Source organism: Schistocerca serialis, chromosome 1, assembly GCF_023864345.2.
Source record: "Schistocerca serialis cubense isolate TAMUIC-IGC-003099 chromosome 1, iqSchSeri2.2, whole genome shotgun sequence".
NCBI classification, from domain to species: Eukaryota; Metazoa; Arthropoda; class Insecta; order Orthoptera; family Acrididae; genus Schistocerca; species Schistocerca serialis.
In genome coordinates, this window is record NC_064638.1 from 1,096,789,306 (window position 1) to 1,096,808,601 (window position 19,296).

The 19,296-nt window shown below is 44.7% G+C and overlaps 1 protein-coding gene across 1 annotated transcript in view; it reads left to right on the top strand.

Moving 5' to 3' along the window:
* The window catches only part of LOC126416282 (SEC14-like protein 2), a 277,374-nt gene that overhangs the window by 144,574 nt on the left and 113,504 nt on the right, over window positions 1–19,296 (top strand). The gene's annotated exons all lie outside the window — the stretch shown is intronic.

Consider the following 19,296-nt stretch of genomic DNA (forward strand, 5'->3'; position numbering starts at 1 on the left):
GACGTAATCAGAGTGGAGCACAGTCGCCTCATGTCCATCACCATTACTAGCAGATCTGTTCAACATCATGTCATTTATAGCATGAAAAACTCGAACAGGAATTTGGCAGTATTTGTTTGGTATGCGATGCTGAACGATACCCCCGCTACCCTTCCTCCCCTCCTTCTCGCTCTCTCTATCTATCTATCTGTCTCTTTTCCCTTGCTGACCTCACACACACACACACACACACACACACACACACGGGCGCGCGCGCTGAGTGTTAGGGCGGACTCGACTGCTGGCAGGTTTCCTGTGCGTAACTGGCACGTGGTGATGCATGAATGGCAGACGGAAACGCCTACGGGATGTTTGCGTGTTATCACACTTCTAGCAACACGTGTTACAAACAGTTTCCAAGAAATATGGCTAGTCATTCTGAATCATAGAGGAGGTATGAAGCGCATACCTACCAACTGACAGATGGAACTGACCAGTTCCTGTTTTAGAACAGCTCTCAAATTTACTGTAGGGTACCGTCGTCCAGATTTTTCAATTATCTCGACAGACTGACATCGGATATTTTGAAAAGCTGACCTGGCCTGTTTGGATAAGTTCACTTGTTGCCATTCTCAGGATGTTCTAAAATCGCACTTCCCTTTGACGATCGTACCTTCTGTTTTGCTGTTCAACCGTTTGACCGACTGCAACCACGGTAGCTGACGAAGCGTACAGGCTGATTTCTTGCCAACCATATGGTTTGATGTCTCTGGCGCAGTTTTTTTACATAATAAAATGTATTTAGTGTCTGGAGTGCTTAAGTTGCTTAATTGTGTCATGGAGCTCAGTTTCTTCTACAAACGACGGATTTAAAAAAAAAAATTCTAATATTCAGAAGTTCGTAGCGTTGTATAAATAATAACCAGATGAAATTATGTGGATGAAAAGGAAACAGAATATATCAGTACAACGAAAAACCAGCCAAAGTTACAAATGCTGGAAGTTCGTAAACAGAGTATACTGTTTGTATTGATAATCATCTAGAATCATTCCCAGAACAAAATCACCAACACTTTAATTGAAGTCATTACAATTCAAATTGCATCATTTAAGAACATGAAGAAACGGAAACTGTCATTCATAGTGTCCGTGAGACAGTAACTTTATGTTGAAACTGAAGCTTAAAGAAAATGTTTCGTTCTTCCAACACAATGGACACACCTCCTGCTAACAGAGTTCCAGGAACTGGGGTAGGTGCTGAGGCGTAAAACACACCTGGGAAATACTTCTCAATGAATTGGGTAATTTACTCCTGATCTATTTCAGGCAGACAACAAGCCTTTGAAACAGTGTCTAGCTACTTCTGTTTGGCTATTGTGATGGTAATTTAGCTATGATAATAATCGGGGGGGGGGGGGGGGGAATATTACTGTATCCTGTGTGAGATGATTAGACATGAACTCCTTTCGACGGCAGCATTCTTATTATTATGTCTTTGAACTGCATCGGCGCGGGGTTGGCATGGTTATTAAGGAACGTGGCATAGTGATGGCGGTTATCGCTAAACAACAGGTTTTCGGTTATATCGATTATAATCCACGGCTGTGTAACCTGTTAAAACCGCTGAAAATAACCGTTTTCTGGAATATTCAATTTTCGGTTTTTTGTTCCTATTATTTCCTGTAATCAACGTAGAAATTTTAAAGAAAGATTGAAATTTTTTGACTGTCTCAGTTTAAAGACAAACGAAATCAAAATACTAAATTAAATAGGCGAAAAAAGAAAACTTTGTCCGTCCACCTTTCGCTGCGTTTCTCGTAAAGTGATAATTGGTTGAATACTACAAAAAAATCAGCAGTATTCTGGGATGGGTTCTAATTTTTTGAAATTAGGTTCATAAATGATGTGATCGAGGGCATCATATTACTATTTGGACACTACTAATAGTCATTGCTAAAGGGTAAAAACTGAAGTTGAAAAAATCTGCTTTTCGGGTTAATTTCTCCGTTTTTAAAGACTACAAGCAGATAAAGGCGTACTATGTAAAGACAGACAGCAGATCAAATACTTTCTGCTTTTATCGTATACTGTGAATGAACTGTTGTTAAACTGTAACCATAATTTCCTTTCTCTTTTATTATTTCATAGACATGACAGACAAATCGTTAATCTTTTAAAGCAAATGAAGTATTGTACTTCACTGCTACTTTACTTCGCAAAATTATTTCAAGACTAGTGTAGGTGCAATACAACGGGTGTCCGGCGACGACAGCGAGAAACTACCGTACACAGCAGGTGGGGACAAGTCTGAGAGACTTCACGTAAACGTGTACCTTAAGCCACGACACACGGCAACAGAATCATTATTGTCTCAGCAGTACTGTGCCATTTCTTATACCATGTATTTGTTGCTCGTATCTGTCGGCTTTATTAAAATGGCACTGATCGCTTTTCCCATTTTACATAATAACGCAATATTTCAAAAATGGCTCTGAGCACTATGGGACTTGACTTCTGAGGTCATCAGTCCCCTAGAACTTAGAACTACTTAAACCTAACTAACCTAAGGACATCACACACATCCATGCCCGAGGCAGGATTCGAACCTGCGACCATAGCGGTCGCGCGGTTCCAGACTGTAGCGCCTAGAACCGCTCGCCCACAGCGGCCGGCAACGCAATATTTCAAACCAATGCAAATTTTACGAATAAAAAGTACTCCTTTTTAGAAAAGGTTTATTTAAAAACTAAAGGTTTTGGCACTGCTGCTATGGCTGATTGATATTTCGGTTTTTTTACTCGCTTATTAGGGAAGAATAAAAAAAATAATGCCTTTTATAACAGAGACCAACTACATACAGAAAATGCCGGCTATCCAGAACTAAAATACAGGTATCGGTTTTAACCGATCTGTTTTTCTCCATCCCAGATATGGCATGGTTTGTTTAAGGGGTGACAGGATGTCCTTCGTGTCGCCACCCCGTTACCCCATAGGACGGAATATATATGCCCCCAACTGTCTGAGACTACTGTTGTTCACGTGAAAGTGAGCGAATCTTTTCTACACTTTATAAAATGCGTTTTAACCAACAGCTGTTTATTTGTCCCAGATCTCCTCTCCGCGTACAGGTGAGAATAATTGGTAAAGTATGCATTGCTTATGTCTGTTTGCGTGACGTGACCGACGCTATCTTCCGTCGTCACCTCGTGGATCAATATCCTGTGTCTGCGCTTTCTTTCCACGGCTATATGGCATATGCAGCTCCGTTCGTTGGCGATTCCGACCTTTTGACGTGCGCGAATGATGGTCCCTTCAAGGTGTTAACGTGCCAACGTTAAAATCTTCGCTTTTGCTCCGTTGACAGTCATCTGACCGTCCGTTGATGGGGGCATAACGAACACACCCTGAGGATGGCGTGGTAGAACTCTGTAGTGCCGAGTCTCCATGCTGCAGCTTCCCTACTAAACGCCTTCAAGGACGCCGAAGGCTCGGCTTGGCACAGTCCAGCACCACTGTAAAGCAGACGTAGACGCTCAGCGTCGCCGTAGTCACAGTCTCATGTCTCCCACCGCCGCTTGACATTCCGCTGAGGTCACGTGAGCGGTGTTAAACTTCCACAGGCTGCGGCTGCGCCATACTTGATCGCGTCAAAGCGTGATGGTACAGGTTGTAACGGCACATCCTCCTCCTGCATTACCTTTCGTCAACAGTAGTTGTCGATACCAGTATTTTTTCCGACTTTTGGACAGGTGAGTATTATTTCAGTTGCTTTTCTGAAAACTTTCTTATAATTTTATACACACTATGTTATATTTCAAGCTAAAATTTATGAAAAGGAATTACTTTATAAAATGTTTTAGTCTCGATGTTACAATCGATAAGTACTAGATCTGAATGTACAGTTAAAATTATTTTTTAGAAACATTTGAAATTACGAACTATTGGCACACTTAAAATTTCTTTTATTAATTTCGCAACCCTGCACTGTTTACTATGTTTATTTCTGGATTCATTTATGAAATAATAATCGAAATTAATAATTTAACACAAACTAGAAGGAATTCATTTGTTAAGAAAAATTGTAAACCCTTTGGAATACGGTTATTTCCCCAGAGTGTGGGAGTCGTAACCTTACATCTGATGTGATCGGGTGTACATTGGTATTTTTGTGCGAACAATGTAATTTCGACTTTGTTAATGTGAAAAATTGAAAGACTGTATGATATACTAAGAAATGAGAAAATATATTTACGTAAAAACAAAAATTTATTTAGTTCAATCCAACCATGAGGACCAAAAATTTGAGATTTTCGGCTTCAAGAACCAGACCCCTAGACAAGAAGAACTGGAGCCAACTCCACAAGACAAGATAAACAAACTAGAAAGTTTATTGTAATCTTCGCTCCTATGAAATCTTCATAGAAAACTTTGCTTATTGTTTAATGTGGGAAATAGATCGAAGTAGGAAGGAAGGGATAGGTTACAAGATGTAAGTAGTTTGGTCAATAAGTGCTGCTGGCCACAACTCGGCTGGCATATATCCTATCAGCTCTGTTCGACGAATGTTGCGTAAAGTAGGTGAAACCCTATCTTGCATAGTTGATGTCCCTAGTGTCTATCAAACTGAGCTCGCGAATGACAGCGCCGAGTGCTGGATCAACTGGCTGTGAGCACTATGGGACTAAACATCTGAGGTCATCAGTCCCCTAGAACTTAGAACTACTTAAACCTAACTAACCTAAGGACATCACACACATCCATGCCCGAGGCAGGATTCGAACCTGCGACCATAGCGATCGCGCGGTTCCAGACTGAAACGCCTGGAACCGCTCGGCCACACCGGCCGACTGCCGAGTGCTGGCCATGGTGAATGTTGAGGAATTTGGTCCAGGAAGACTGTGTACAATTAAAATCGCCCCCGATCGCCAGATCATCTATTCTGGCTTGGAATAACTGTGTTAATTCCTCAGTAAAGAATAGCGAACGTTCACGCCTCATGTTGGTACCGGACGGTGCGTAAACATTGATGAGGTTGGACGGTAAGCGCCATGCCCCTGGCATTCGGTAGGTAACGTATATCGGTGGCTGTTAAGCCTTTTTTGAGAAGTATTGCGAAGCCACTGCCCGTATCCGACGCGTGTGATATGCATGTCGTGTGTGCGAAGTTGTCCTGGAAGCCAAGAACGTATACTCCTGCAAAAAGGCCACGTCATTGTCGGTCGCATAAAGTGTGTCGCTTAACAATGACTGCTTCTCGCGCGATCGGATGGTATTGATGTTGATAGTCGCGAGTCCATATGACTGACAGCCCTCGCAGGCAGCGGCAGTCATCGGTGTAGCAGTGGCAACGGGTCTGGTCACCCAAACGCCACTCTGTCGTCTCTATTATCACGCTGTCCACAGGAGACGGGGATAACTGTGTAACTGCCCCTCTTGTGCCCGCCAGAGTCGTCTTCCAATTCGTCCGCCCACGAGTCACCGGAGAGAGGCTGTCGGTGTGGTACATCGGCTACCAAAGAGGTCCTTGTCGTCATTACTCGCGGCTGCTACGGTGTTCCATGGCCCCCTCCATCTCCGAACGGCTGTCCAGGAGAAGAAAAATCCATCGTCTCAGTTCCTAAAGAGGGAGCAGTGTCGGTCGACGCTTCCGTAGCAGGAGCGTCCACGACACTGTCCAAGTCAGTACCATCGTACGTATCTGTCCGCAAGATGTTTCGTGCTTCCAGGACGAACGCTGCTTCCGGACGTGGTGCTTCTCCGTGTCAGGATGCAGGCTGTGAGTGTAGATCCGAGTCCTCTGCGCCTTCCGAGAAGAAAGCTTGGGTTGGCACGACTCGTGGATCAAAATCCATCCGCTCGTTGTGCGGTATCTATTGCGGTTCGGGTTTGTCTGGCGACTCCTGCAGCAAGCGGGCGGTATGTGACTATCAATAACGTGTCCGTCTGTGTGCGGTGGTAACCTACCCCGATCCCCACCTCCAGACGTCGTAAATGTCGTCAATTGTGCTCCAGGCGTCATAGGTGTCATCACTTATGCATAACAAATGGTAGGATCGAAGGAGGAACATGTTGTACCGCTTCTCCTGATGGAGTCTGGGTTGTTCGCCGCTGTACACAGTCAGAGCGAACATGAACCTCCTGTCCACACACTGATCAGGTGGGCGGTTGTCCATCGTACATGGCCGGCCGCTGTGGCCGAGCGGTTCTAGGCACTTCCGTCCAAACCGCGCTGCTGCTACTGTCGCAGGTTCGAATCCTGCCTCGGGCATGGATGTGTGTGATGTCCTTAGGTTAGTTAGGTTTAATTAGTTTAAGTTCTTGGCGACTGATGACCTCAGAAGTTAAGTCGCATAGTGCTCAGAGCCATTTGAACCATTTTCAACCATGCGGCTTTTCGCGAATGATGCTGTAGTATACAGAGAAGTTGCAGCATTAGAAAATTGCAGCGAAATGCAGGAAGATCTGCAGCGGATAGGCACTTGGTGCAGGGAGTGGCAACTGACCCTTAACATAGACAAATGTAATGTATAGCGAATACATAGAAAGAAGGATCCTTTATTGTATGATTATATGATAGCGGAACAAACACTGGTAGCAGTTACTTCCGTAAAATATCTGGGAGTATGCGTACGGAACTATTTGAAGTGGAATGATCATATAAAATTAATTGTTTGTAAGGCGGGTGCCAGGTTGACATTCATTGGGGGAGTCCCTAGAAAATGTAGTCCACCAACAAAGGAGGTGGCTTACAAAACACTCATTCGGCCTATACTTGAGTATTGCTCATCACAGTGGGATCCGTACCAGGTCGGGTTGACAGAGGAGATAGAGAAGATCCAAAGAAGAGCGGCGCGTTTCGTCACAGGGTTATTTGGTAAGCGTGATAGCGTTACGGAGATGTTTAGCAAACTCAAGTGGCAGACTCTGCAAGAGAGGCGCTCTGCATCGCGGTGTAGCTTGCTGTACAGGTTTCGAGAGGGTGCGTTTCTGGATGAGGTATCGAATATATTGATTTACCCTACTTATACCTCCCGAGGAGATCCCAATGTAAAATTAGAGTGATTCGAGGGCGCACGGAGGCTTTCCGGCAGTCGCTCTTGCCGCGAACCATACGCGACTGGAACAGGAAAGGGAGGCAATGACAGTGGCACGTAAAGTGCCCTCCGCGACACACCGTTGGGTGGCTTGCGGAGTATAAATATAGATGTAGAACCTGCAATGTTAAGTATGAAGCAACGTGCTTCATGAATTCGATTTTGACCTGTCTTACTCCACTGAATACGGGATACGTTGCAAAAGTCTGATACTTCGCAGCCACATGGCTAATGACAGTTCCGTATGGGTTCAGAGCGGAGATAACGGACTCGGCGGGTGCCTCAAAGGGTAGCTCGGAATATCCGGAGGGTCCTTAGGCCTAGGCCTGCGTGTTCAACGGTAACAGCGCCGATATGTCCACTGAGTGCCTAAACTGGAGTTTACCTGCAGCACCGGTAGCCACCTTCGTGCACGCTTCTTCGTTAATCGCCTTAACGTTGACTACACTGGCCGTGATCGAAAAGTAAATACTAATGATGTCCTTTGGATCTATACGTAGTTCATCAAGCAAGAAGTTTCCTACTTCTTATGCTCGCGGTCATGGGTATTCGGCTTGGAGCGTAATCTTGATCTTCCTATAGTTCACCATGTTACTTCAATGCACTTGTAGTAAGCGACTCGCGTTCGCGAGAAGTAAACAAACACGCTTACGCCACTAGACCGGCTGGACAGTAAGCACACGCCCTCGCCGCTCAGTCGCTGAGGGGCCAACTGCCACTTCACCTCCAAGACTTCTTATGGCCGCAACCTTCACACAGATACACCAGTTACATAACAGACGCGTAAAACTCCTCTTGCGATTTTCTCGTAACTGCCGGGTAGTGCACCTTACTATTTGCGCATTATGTTGTTTTAAGGGCCTACTAAAGATGTACAAAGTTTGAAGTCAATCCGTGATCCCAACGTCGTGACCTCCCCTTGTAAGTTTGGTCGAAACGGTTGACAGCCTTCAAAAATTCGGCTTCACACAATCTCATGCGAAGCTTAATATTAGCCGATTTCTGTGATTATAGTAACTATATAAATAACGCTGAATCGCGTCTTGGGCAGAAAGATCCACTAGTGTTTGGTTAATGCTGTGTGAGAAGCGTGTGTATTTCGTTGGTATCGTCGTGTATGTGTGTGTGTGTGTGTGTGTGTGTGTGTGTGTGTGTTTTATGTGGTGCTCGTGTGTGATAAAATACGAAATACAAGTGCCAGTCCCAGAATTCAGGATCCAAACACAAGAAAGAAAGCCGGACAATGAACTAGAAGTGAAGTAACTCTTGTAGTAGTTTGACAGCGGTGAACTGTTCGGGCGTGACGTTGAGCCCTCTGATTGGAGGAAACCAGTTACAAGGCGTGGTGAAGTGTCAACTGTCAAGTAATTTCAATCCGGCTATAAAAAAGTCATTTTTCAGATAACGGAAAAACATAAAGAAATTGAAGAAAACGGAACATCATTGCAAGTATTTTGAATGACTAACGTTATTTGATGTAATTAAATTGATGTAGAAAAATTCTAATTCGATATTCAAGGACGAGAGAGTGGTTAAAGTCCAGGAGATGTTTACACGAAAACTTCCGTTTTTACGAACGTAATGCAGTGTTCTAAGCAAGTCGGAAGGGAAAGGTGGGCGATCGAGGCGTGAAGCGAATTCGGTTTTTGCGGTCGGAGAGAAAGTCCCTGGAACAGCACCGCAACGTGGAATGTAATTGCCAGAGGATTTCTGCGCGCTGCGATTCCTACTTCCAGACACAACAGCGAGCAGAAGCCGTCCGTTGTTCCCAGAAGAGATAGCGTCCGGTGCGATCTTATACTCTGTGATTAGTCAGATTTTCACGTAATGTTTATCTGCGTTATATAGCACAGACATGCCTTATATGAGTGACTTGTATTTGTCAGTTGCACGTATTCCAAAGCCCTTTGCACATACACTCTCTACAGGACGCTGGGCATAAATACGGACAAATGATACTTCTTTTAAAAACAAATTGCAAGAGTAACTTTACTCGACGTAACCCCCTTCTGCCGCATTGACCGCCTCCTATCGTGTCCTGAAGCGATCGACCGCACTTTTCTAAATAACGCTGTCCATATTCGCAAATATTGCTTCGATAGCGGTGCCTAGAGATGCGATATTAGGATGTCACGTCCTATTGGTAACTCTTTCGACTACGCTCCAAGCTTAGTAGTCGAGGGAGTTCTAATCCGGGCTATTCGGGGACCAGAACTCTGTTGACCAGAATATGTCAACGTAATCCGAGAGCCAGTTCCGTATGGTTCGTATGAGGTCCTCTTCCTGCCATCCGATGAATTTTTCGCTCGCTGACATTCAGTACTGACGCCATTTTCCTCAGCGATTGCCCCTGGTCCTCCGAAATCGGCGCCTGAGCCTTTTCGATGGCTGCCGCAGTTCGTGACACGCATTAGTTTCGCAGCGCTTTCCTCACCGAGTTAGCGGAACCTTTCCCAGACTTCTCTGAAGCGTTATACTAGGCCACAATATCGTAAATAGTTGATCTCGCGTACCCGAACAATCGAACAACATGTATTTCAGTGGGCGAACGCCCAGCGCGAAGACTTTCGATAATCGCGGCTCTTCGGTTGTACTCTGCCCTTGTCCGTAACATCTGGGCCATTTTGAGATTCTGACTGTTTACTAGAGGCCTATGGCTTTCAAGAAAACCAATCGCGACCTCCGGTGGAACTACGACATGGCGGGAAATTCCGATCGAAATTTGTCCGGATTTAAATGCCGTAACCTGTGGATACCGGAGGACCTGACAACACCGTATGCCTCCAAAATCTTCTCATTTAATACCTTTCGTTTTGTTCTGTTGCGGATACATGTGATTCTTACAGAAGCTGAATCTTCTGGAGATTAGAATGACGGTTCACCAATGATTCAGATACTCCACACTGTACGAGGTGCATTCAAGTTCTAAGGCCTCCGATTTTTTTTTCTCCCGACTGGAAAGAGATAGAAACATGCGCATTGTTTTAAAATGAGGCCGCGTTCATTGTCAATATGTCCCAGAGATGGCAGCACCGTACGGCAGATGGAACTTTACCGCCAGCGGCGAGAATGACAACTGTTTTAAATACTTAAAATGGCGACGTTCTCCTTACTTGAACAGTGTACAATCATTCGTTTTCTGAATTTGCGTGGTGTGAAACCAATTGAAATTCATCGACAGTTGAAGGAGACATGTGGTGATGGAGTTATGGATGTGTCGAAAGTGCTTTCGTGGGTGCGACAGTTTAATGAAGGCAGAACATCGTGTGACAACAAACCGAAACAACCTCGGGCTCGCACAAGCCGGTCTGACGACATGATCGAGAAAGTGGAGAGAATTGTTTTGGGGGATCGCCGAATGACTGTTGAACAGATCGCCTCCAGAGTTGGCATTTCTGTGGGTTCTGTGCACACAATCCTGCATGACGACCTGAAAATGCGAAAAGTGTCATCCAGGTGGGTGCCACGAATGCTGACGGACGACCACATGACTGCCCGTGTGGCCTGTTGCCAAGCAATGTTGACCCGCAACGACAGCATGAATGGGACTTTCTTTTCGTCGGTTGTGACAATGGATGAGACGTGGATGCCATTTTTCAATCCAGAAACAAAGCGCCAGTCAGCTCAATGGAAGCACACAGATTCACCGGCACCAAAAAAATTTCGGGTAACCGCCAGTGCTGAAAAAATGATGGTGTCCATGTTCTGGGACAGCGAGGGCGTAATCCTTATCCATTGCGTTCCAAAGGGCACTACGGTGACAGGTGCATGCTACGAAAATATTTTGAAGAACAAATTCCTTCCTGCACTGCAACAAAAACGTCCAGGTAGGGCTGCGCGTGTGCTGTTTCACCAAGACAACGCACCCGCACATCGAGCTAACGTTACGGAACAGTTTCTTCGTGATAACAACTTTGAAGTGATTCCTCATGCTCCCTACTCACCTGACCTGGCTCCTAGTGACTTTTGGCTTTTTCCAACAATGAAAGACACTCTCCGTGGCCGCACATTCACCAGCCGTGCTGCTGTTGCCTCAGCGATTTTCCAGTGGTCAAAACAGACTCCTAAAGAAGCCTTCGCCGCTGCCATGGAATCATGGCGTCAGCGTTGTGAAAAATGTGTACGTCTGCAGGGCGATTACGTCGAGAAGTAACGCCAGTTTCATCGATTTCGGGTGAGTAGTTAACTAGAAAAAAAATCGGAGGCCTTAGAACTTGAATGCACCTCGTACAAGTTGTACTTCGACTTCAAGATTTATTTTAGATTACTATTCATTAGCTATTTTTAAATACATATGTGCATTAACGAGGAGAGTGCCTCCATATTTAAAAACAAATATGTGTTATGAGGGAGTATGAATTTTATTTCCACACCAAGTCAAATTTTCCTCTATAAAAATACGGTAACAACAGGGTAACAGCAATCGATTTTTTTAATATACTGACGGAAAAAGATAGTAGCGCCAAGGAGAAGTCGTGCAACACGAACAAAAATTGGTAAGCGTGTTTCGACGTCTGAAAGATGACGTCTACTCAAATTTCACGCCTGTCGCGTGAGAGTGACGCTAGTAGCGTCACTGTGAGGGTGTAAATCAAGTTTGCTTTAAATATAGGCTGTGACGATTGTGAGCGTTAGTTATCTTTGAGACTGGGCGTCATGAGTTGATGTTAGTCAAGAAGACCTCTACGACGACAAAGACACATTGTCAACACCTCGCTGAGTTTGAACAGGTCATGTCATAGGGCTTCAGGAAGCTGGATGTTACTTTTGTGACACTGCAGGAAGACCTGGCAGGAATGTAGCCACTGTACATGACTGCTGGCAGCGGTGTTCACGAGAAAGTACGGTCGCAAGAAGATCGGGCTCCGGACGGTTACGTGGCATTACAGAGAGAGAACACCTCCCTGTACGGCGTATGGCTCTGGTGCGTCGTACTGCATCTGCAGCAGCAGTTTGAGAAGCAGTTGGCACCACAGTCACACAACAAACTCATACAAATCGATTATTTCAAGGACAGCTCCTAGCCAGACGCCTGTAGTTCGCATTCCACTGACCACAAACCACCACCATTTGGGTCTTCAGTGGTGTCAAGCGAGAGCGCATTAGAGGGCAGGACGGAGGTGTATTGTGTTTTCTGATGAAAGTTTATTCTTCTTCGGTGTCACTTGTGGTAGTGTGTTGGTTAGGAGGCCAGCTGAGGACCTGCACCCCACCTGTGTGCACGCTAGACGAGCTGGACCTAAACTTTGAGTTATGGTCTGGGGTGCGATTTCGTATGATAGCAGGAGCACTCTCGTGGTTATCCCATGCACCTTGACTGCCATTCCATGATTCGACCTATTGTGTTGCCATTCATGAACAAAATTCCAAGGGGTGTTTTCCAACAGTATAACACTCGCCTATATACCGCTGTTTAACGCAAATATGCTCTACACAGTATCGACCTGTTGCCTTGGCCTTTGGCCTGCTCGATTGTCACATCTGTCTCCATTCGAACACATACTGGACATCATCGCACGACACCTCCGGCGTCATCCACAAACAGCTGTATTGACCAGCGAAGTAAAACAGGCTTGGAATTCCATCCCACAAACTGTACTGTGCCTTCCACCACACACCGTCAGGTGGCTTGCGGAGTATGGATGTAGATGTAGATACAACACAATGCATACAAGTTTGAGTGCTTGCATTCAACATTCTGATGGTTATACCGGTTATTGATGTACCAGAATTTCACATTTGCAATGGCTTATCTCGCGCTTACATTAACCCCTGATTTTGCAAGATTAATCATTTAAATAAGTTACCTAGACAAATGTAGTCCCGAAAATTCACTACTCTACATCAACCTTTTTTTTTTTTTTGTGCTGCGATTTTTTTCCGTAGTATGATGACATACTCGTCTTCGATGTACATATGCATTTTAAAATCGCCACCGGCGTAAATTGGCTAATAATCCGTAATAAATGTTGAAGCAAAAGTTACACTTCTTCGATGAATGAAACAAAACTATTTTGACCTTCAGAAAATTCACTGGTGGACCCAAATATGAGGAAATTAATGGAACAGTTTTGTTTCCAAGCACTTTCATGCTGTAGTGGTACGTTATTTGATATCAGCTGTTTTATGTATACTACTCAGTCTGATTACTTTTGATGTCCACGGTATTTTTAGAATTTATCACTTTTTTGAAGAAATGTTTCATGCTCGCTTTGACACGCTGTAGAAATACTGATTAATATAGGTGAAAGTATCTATGTTACGACACACATTGTCAATGCGAATTAGTAATTATCATCATTCTTGTACTGCGAATTTTGTTTGGTGTGCTGCCGAAGCTCATTATACGATTCGCTGTTCTGACATTAATGGCATCACTTTTGCATGGATGCAATTTGTTGTTGTCTTGGTCTTCAGTCCAGGGACTGGTTTGACGCAACTCTCCATGCTACTCTATCCTGTGGAAACGTCTTCATTTCCGAATAACTACTGCAACCTACATCCTTCTGAATCTGCTTAGCGTATTCATCTCATGGTCTCCCTCTGCGGTTTTTACCCTCGACCCTCCCCTCCAGTGCTAAATTGGTAATCCCTTGATGCCTCAGAACGTGTCCTAACAACCGAGCCCGACTTACACTCAAGTTGTACCACAGATACCTCTTCTCGCCAATTCTATTCAGTACCTCCTCATTAGTTACGTGATCTGCCCATACAAACTTCAGCATTCTTCTGTAGCACCGCATTTCGAAAACTTCTATTCTCTTCTTGCCACACATGGCAACTCTCCATACAAATATTTGCAGAAAAGACTTCCTGACACTTAAATCTATTCTGGATGTTAACAAATTTCTCTTCTTCAGAAACGCTTTTCTTGCCATAGCCAGTCTACATTTTATATCCTATCTACTTTGACCATAGTCAGTTATTTTGATCCCCAAATAGCAAAACTCATATACTACTTGAAGGATATCGTTTCTTAATCTAATACCCCCAGCATCACCTGATTTAATTTGACTACTTTTGATCATCCTCGTTTTGCTTTTGTTGAAGTTCATCTCATATCCTCCTTTCAAGACACTGTCCACTCCGTTCAGCTGCTCTTCCAGGTCCTTTGCTGTCTCTGACAGAATTACAGTGTCATCGGCAAACCTCAAAGTTTTTAATTCTTCTTCGTGGATTTTAATTCCTACTCCAAATTTTTCTTTTGTTTCCTTTACTGCTTGCTCAATATACAGATTGGGTAACATCCGAGAGAGTCTACAACCCTGTCTCACTCCCTTCCCAAGCACTGCTTCCCTTTCATGCCTCTCGACTCCCCATCTGCCATCTGGTTTATGTAGAAATGGTAAATAGCCTACCGCTGCCTGTATTTTACACCTGCAACCTTCATAATTTGAAAGAGAGTATTCCAGACAAAATTGTCAAAAGCTTTCTCTAAGTCTACAAATGCTAGAAACGTATGTTTGCCTTTCCTTATCTATCTTTAAGACAAGTCGTAGGGTCAGTATTGCCTCGCGTGTTCCAACATTTCCACGGAATCTAAACTGATCTTCCCCTAGGTCGGCTTCTACCAGTTTTTCCATTCGCTTGTAAAGAATTCGTGTTAGTATTTTGCAACCGTGACTTATTAAACTGATAGTTCGGTCATTTTACACCTGCGTTCTTTGGAATTGGAATTAGTATATTCTTCTTGAAGTCTGAGGATATTTCGCCTGTCTCATATATCTTGCTCACCAGATGGAAGAGTTTTGTCATGGCTGGCTCTCCCAAGGCTATCAGTAGTTCTAATTTTACCTTGATAACAGAAAACTGAGGCTGCATTGACAGACAGCCATCCTCGTAATGCAAGGTATAACATGTGGTGTCCCACAAGGTTTATTACTGGATGCACTCTTTCTAGACACGCTGTTTGATCATAAGTATCCCGACACCATTAGTGGACATTAATGTGGAGCGCGTCCACCATTCGCCTTTATCATTGCTTGAATACTGCAGAGGACACTGTCATTGATGTCTGAGGAATGGCAGCCGATTCTTCCCCAAGAGCCGAAATCCGAGAAGGTAGTGATGTTGGACTCTTGGCTTTGGAATGCAGTCGCTTTCCAACTCATCTCAGTAGTGCTCCACTGGGTTCACGTCGGGACTCTGGGCAAAGCAGTCCACTTCAAGAATGTTATTGTCCGCAAAGCACTGCCTCACACATGCTGCTTTATGACAGAGTGCAGCCGGCCGCGGTGGCCGCGCGGTTCAAGACGCTTCAGTCCGGAACCGCGCTGCTGCTACGGTCGCAGGTTCGAATCCTGCCTCGGGCATGGATGTGTGTGATGTCCTTAGGATAGTTAGGTTTAAGCAGTTCTAAGTTCTAGGGGACTGATGACCTCAGATGTCAAGTCCCATAGTGCTCAGAACCATTTGAACCATTCTGACAGAGTGCATTGTCATGCTAACACAGTCATCGTCTCGGACTGTTCCTCTGCTGTACGCAATACACCATGGTGTAATATGTGTTCATATCCTTCCGCATTTAGTGTTTTCTTAAGAGCAATAAAGGTGCCATAGCGTGACAACGAAAGGACACTCTACCGTGACACGACTTCCTTCGTACTCCGCTGTTGATGCCAGGTAATATTCTCCTGCCATTCACCAAACCCAAATCCTTTCATCGGATTGCTACAGGTACAGCGGGATTCATCACTCCATGTTACTCGTTTCCACTCATCCACTGTCCAGTGGCTTTGCTCTTTAAACTACCTGAAGTTTCGCTGCTCCACCATTGTACCTACCCTTTTTAACTCTCTACGCACGATCATTGTGCTGACTCGACTGCTGGTAGCACTTTTGGAACTCACGATTTATTTCTTCCCCGATTTCATGCGATGTTTTACAGCCACCCTCCGCAATGCTCGACTGTTCAAATGGCTCCACGCACTATGGGACTTAACAGCTGAGGTCATCAGTCCCGTAGACTTAGAACTAATTAAACCTAACTAACCGAAGGACATCACACACATCCATGCCCGATGCAGGGTTCGAACCTGCGACCGTAGCACCCGCGTGGTTCCGGACTGAAGCGCCTAGAACCGCTCAATGCTCGACTGTCCTTGTCTATCAATAGGTGAGCTTGGTTTAGCTGTGGTTGTTCCTTCGCGTTTTCACTTCACAACCACATGACCAGCAGTCGACTTGGGTGGTTTTAGAAGAGATGTACTGTCTCTGATGGATTTTTTACTCCGGTGAAATCTAATGACTACTCTACCATCAAAGTCACTGTGCTTACCTGTCCTAGCCATTCTGCTGTTAGTGCTTCTCTGCTGACAACACAATAGTTCTCGCGTCCTTTATAGTATCAGATCGGCATCTCGTGACATCTAGTCGTCAACTCGCATTACATACGACTGCCGGGGAACTTTTACCAGTGTACATATTCATTTCCACCCATTTCTTCATTATCTCAAAGTATTTTGTTTAAGAAGCTCTGTCCCCTGTATAATTTTGACCCTAAAGGTATGGAACACCCATAATTGTTTCACACCTTAGCAACGCGGTTACATCGGGACTGCCATCGACAGGGCGGTGTAGTGCAGTCGAGCCAGCTCACGTTCGTTATATTATCAACTTTATCGCCAAACTACGAGGGGCGTTTGAAAAGTCCATGCAAAAATAAAAGCTCCTTACGTGTTTGGGGTAAATCTTTTTTATTTTTCGAAGTGTCTCTTTTTAGACTTATACACTTTGTCCAACACTGTTCTAATTTGTTGATCCCTTCCGAATAATAGGAATTGTCCAAGTCTGCAAAATAGCTATTAGTTGCCGCAATCACCGATTCGTTTGAATAAAATCTTTTGTCCCACCAGCCATTTCTTCAAATTGGGTAACAAATAGTAGTCCGAGGGAATCAAGTCTGGAGAATAGGGGAGATGTGAAACGAGTGGGAATCCTATTTCCATTAATTTTGCGCCCACAACTGCTGAGGTGTGTGCTGGTGCATTGTTGTGATGGAAAAGGACTTTTTTGCGGTCCAATCGCCGGCGTTTTTCTTGCAGCACGGTTTTCAAACGGTCCAATAACGATGAATAATATGCACCTGTAATAGTTTTACCCTTTTCAGATAATCGATGAGGATTATCCATTGCGAATCCCAAAAGACAGTCGCCATAACCTTGCCGGCCGGAGGAATGCTCTTCGTGTTTTTAGGTGCAGATTCTCCCTTGGTAATCCATTGTTTAGATTGTTCTTCTGGCCCAGGAGTATAATAATGTATCCATGTTTCATCCACAGTGACGAAACGTCGATTAAACTCCTGCGGATTCTTCCTGAACAGCTGCAAACCATCCTTGCAATACTTCACACGATTCCGTTTTGGTCAAGCGTGAGCAATCGCGGAATCCATCTTGCGGATAGCTTTCTCATGTCCAAATGTTTATGTAAAATATTATGTACCCGTTCATTCGAGATGCCCACATCACTGGCAATCTCACACACCTTAACTCTTCTGTCATCCATCACCATATCATCCATTTTATCAATGATTTCTGGAGTCGTAACATCCACAGGGCGTCCAGAACGTTCAGCATCACTTGCGCCCACTCCGAAAATTTTGAAACCACTTATAAACTGTTGTAATCGATGGTGCAGAGTCACCGTAATGTTTATCAAGCTTCTCTTTAGTCTCCTGAGGCGTTTTGCCTTTCATAAAGTAATGTTTAATCACCACACGAAATTCTTTTTCGTCCATTTTTTGACAATCACTCAACGTCCTTCATTCACACGAATGCCAAACACAAAGAAATCGACCAATATGGCTGAAACTTGGTGTGTGGTCTTTCCAAAGGTGCTACTTACTAAACATGACCTCGATACGCGCCGGTGGTGCCATCTCTCGGACTTTGCACGGACTTTTCAAACGCCCCTCGTACAGTCGACTTCCATGAAAGCAGAGGCAATAGTTATGATGCCCTGATTTCATCCTTGAGTTTATCGAAGTGTTCGTTCTGACTCCAGCCTGAAGTAATTTCGGAAATCGGAGGAAACTTTAATCAGCATGGTTGGACAGCGACTCCAGTTCACCAGCTCCAGAAGGGAAGAGTCCTCTGTCGTGTTTTGTTGTTTCACCCACATTCGCACAGAATGCAGCGGCGAACATATGCAAGGAGGCCACGCACGTGAAAGGAGCGACGCTTTCCCCGGCTTGCCTGCGCAATAATCGATAGACGCGCTTCCGCCTTTAGTCGGGAGCTTTGTGCAGATGCTAGACTGTAGCGCCCGACATGAGCGCTCCTCGCGTTTGAAAATAACGTCATCTGTTATAGGCGATGGTGAAAAGTATGTGATAAATGAGCACCGGGATTACTAAGTCTATCATGTATTCAGTTAGGTTCAGAAAGTGATAATTATTCTAAGGATGCCACGCTTTTTATATGTTGCGTTTGTCTCTTGTCCCGACTACATCAAAGCCATTATTAAAGTTTTACCGGCGGACACAGTATTCCATTATTTTTTGAGCATACATATGACGAGGAACCTCTTTAGTGCGAAGTCGCAAGTACAGCCTTTAGTAAGGTTCATTTGAAAGTTTACAGGAAAAATATTAGCCGCTAATTGTTGTGGGTTGGCAGGAGAGCCAACACCGGTATGAGAGGATGCCGAAAGGCACGCGTTTTAGCTCACGCAGGCTGGCGTGAGGTCTGGAACAGGACAAGGAAATTAGACTGTAGAAAAAAACTGACGTAGCTGGTGGAATACTTAACTTTAATCCATAAATGGTGAACTTCGCTCTTGACGGTACATGTTTTACAGCACCAATAGTAACTGGTAATGGTGCCTTGCTAGGTCGTAGCAAATGACGTAGCTGAAGGCTATGCTAACTATCGTCTCGGCAAATGAGAGCGTATTTTGTCAGTGAACCATCGCTAGCAAAGTCGGTTGTACCACTGGGGCGAGTGCTAGGAAGTCTCTCTAGACCTGCCGTGTGGCGGCGCTCGGTCTGCAATCACTGATAGTGGCGGCACGCGGGTCCGACGTATACTAACGGACCGCGGCCGTTTTAAAGGCTACCACCTAGCAAGTGTGGTGTCTGACTGTGACACCACACTAATAACTCACCATGTGCACAAAGAGGGCGACAGCAAATGTGTGCCCAGGATGTGCAGAGATCAACCTTCTATGGGATGTATGTATTTCACAAAATGGACATCGTCGATATTCAATAAATGTTGAAAACAAA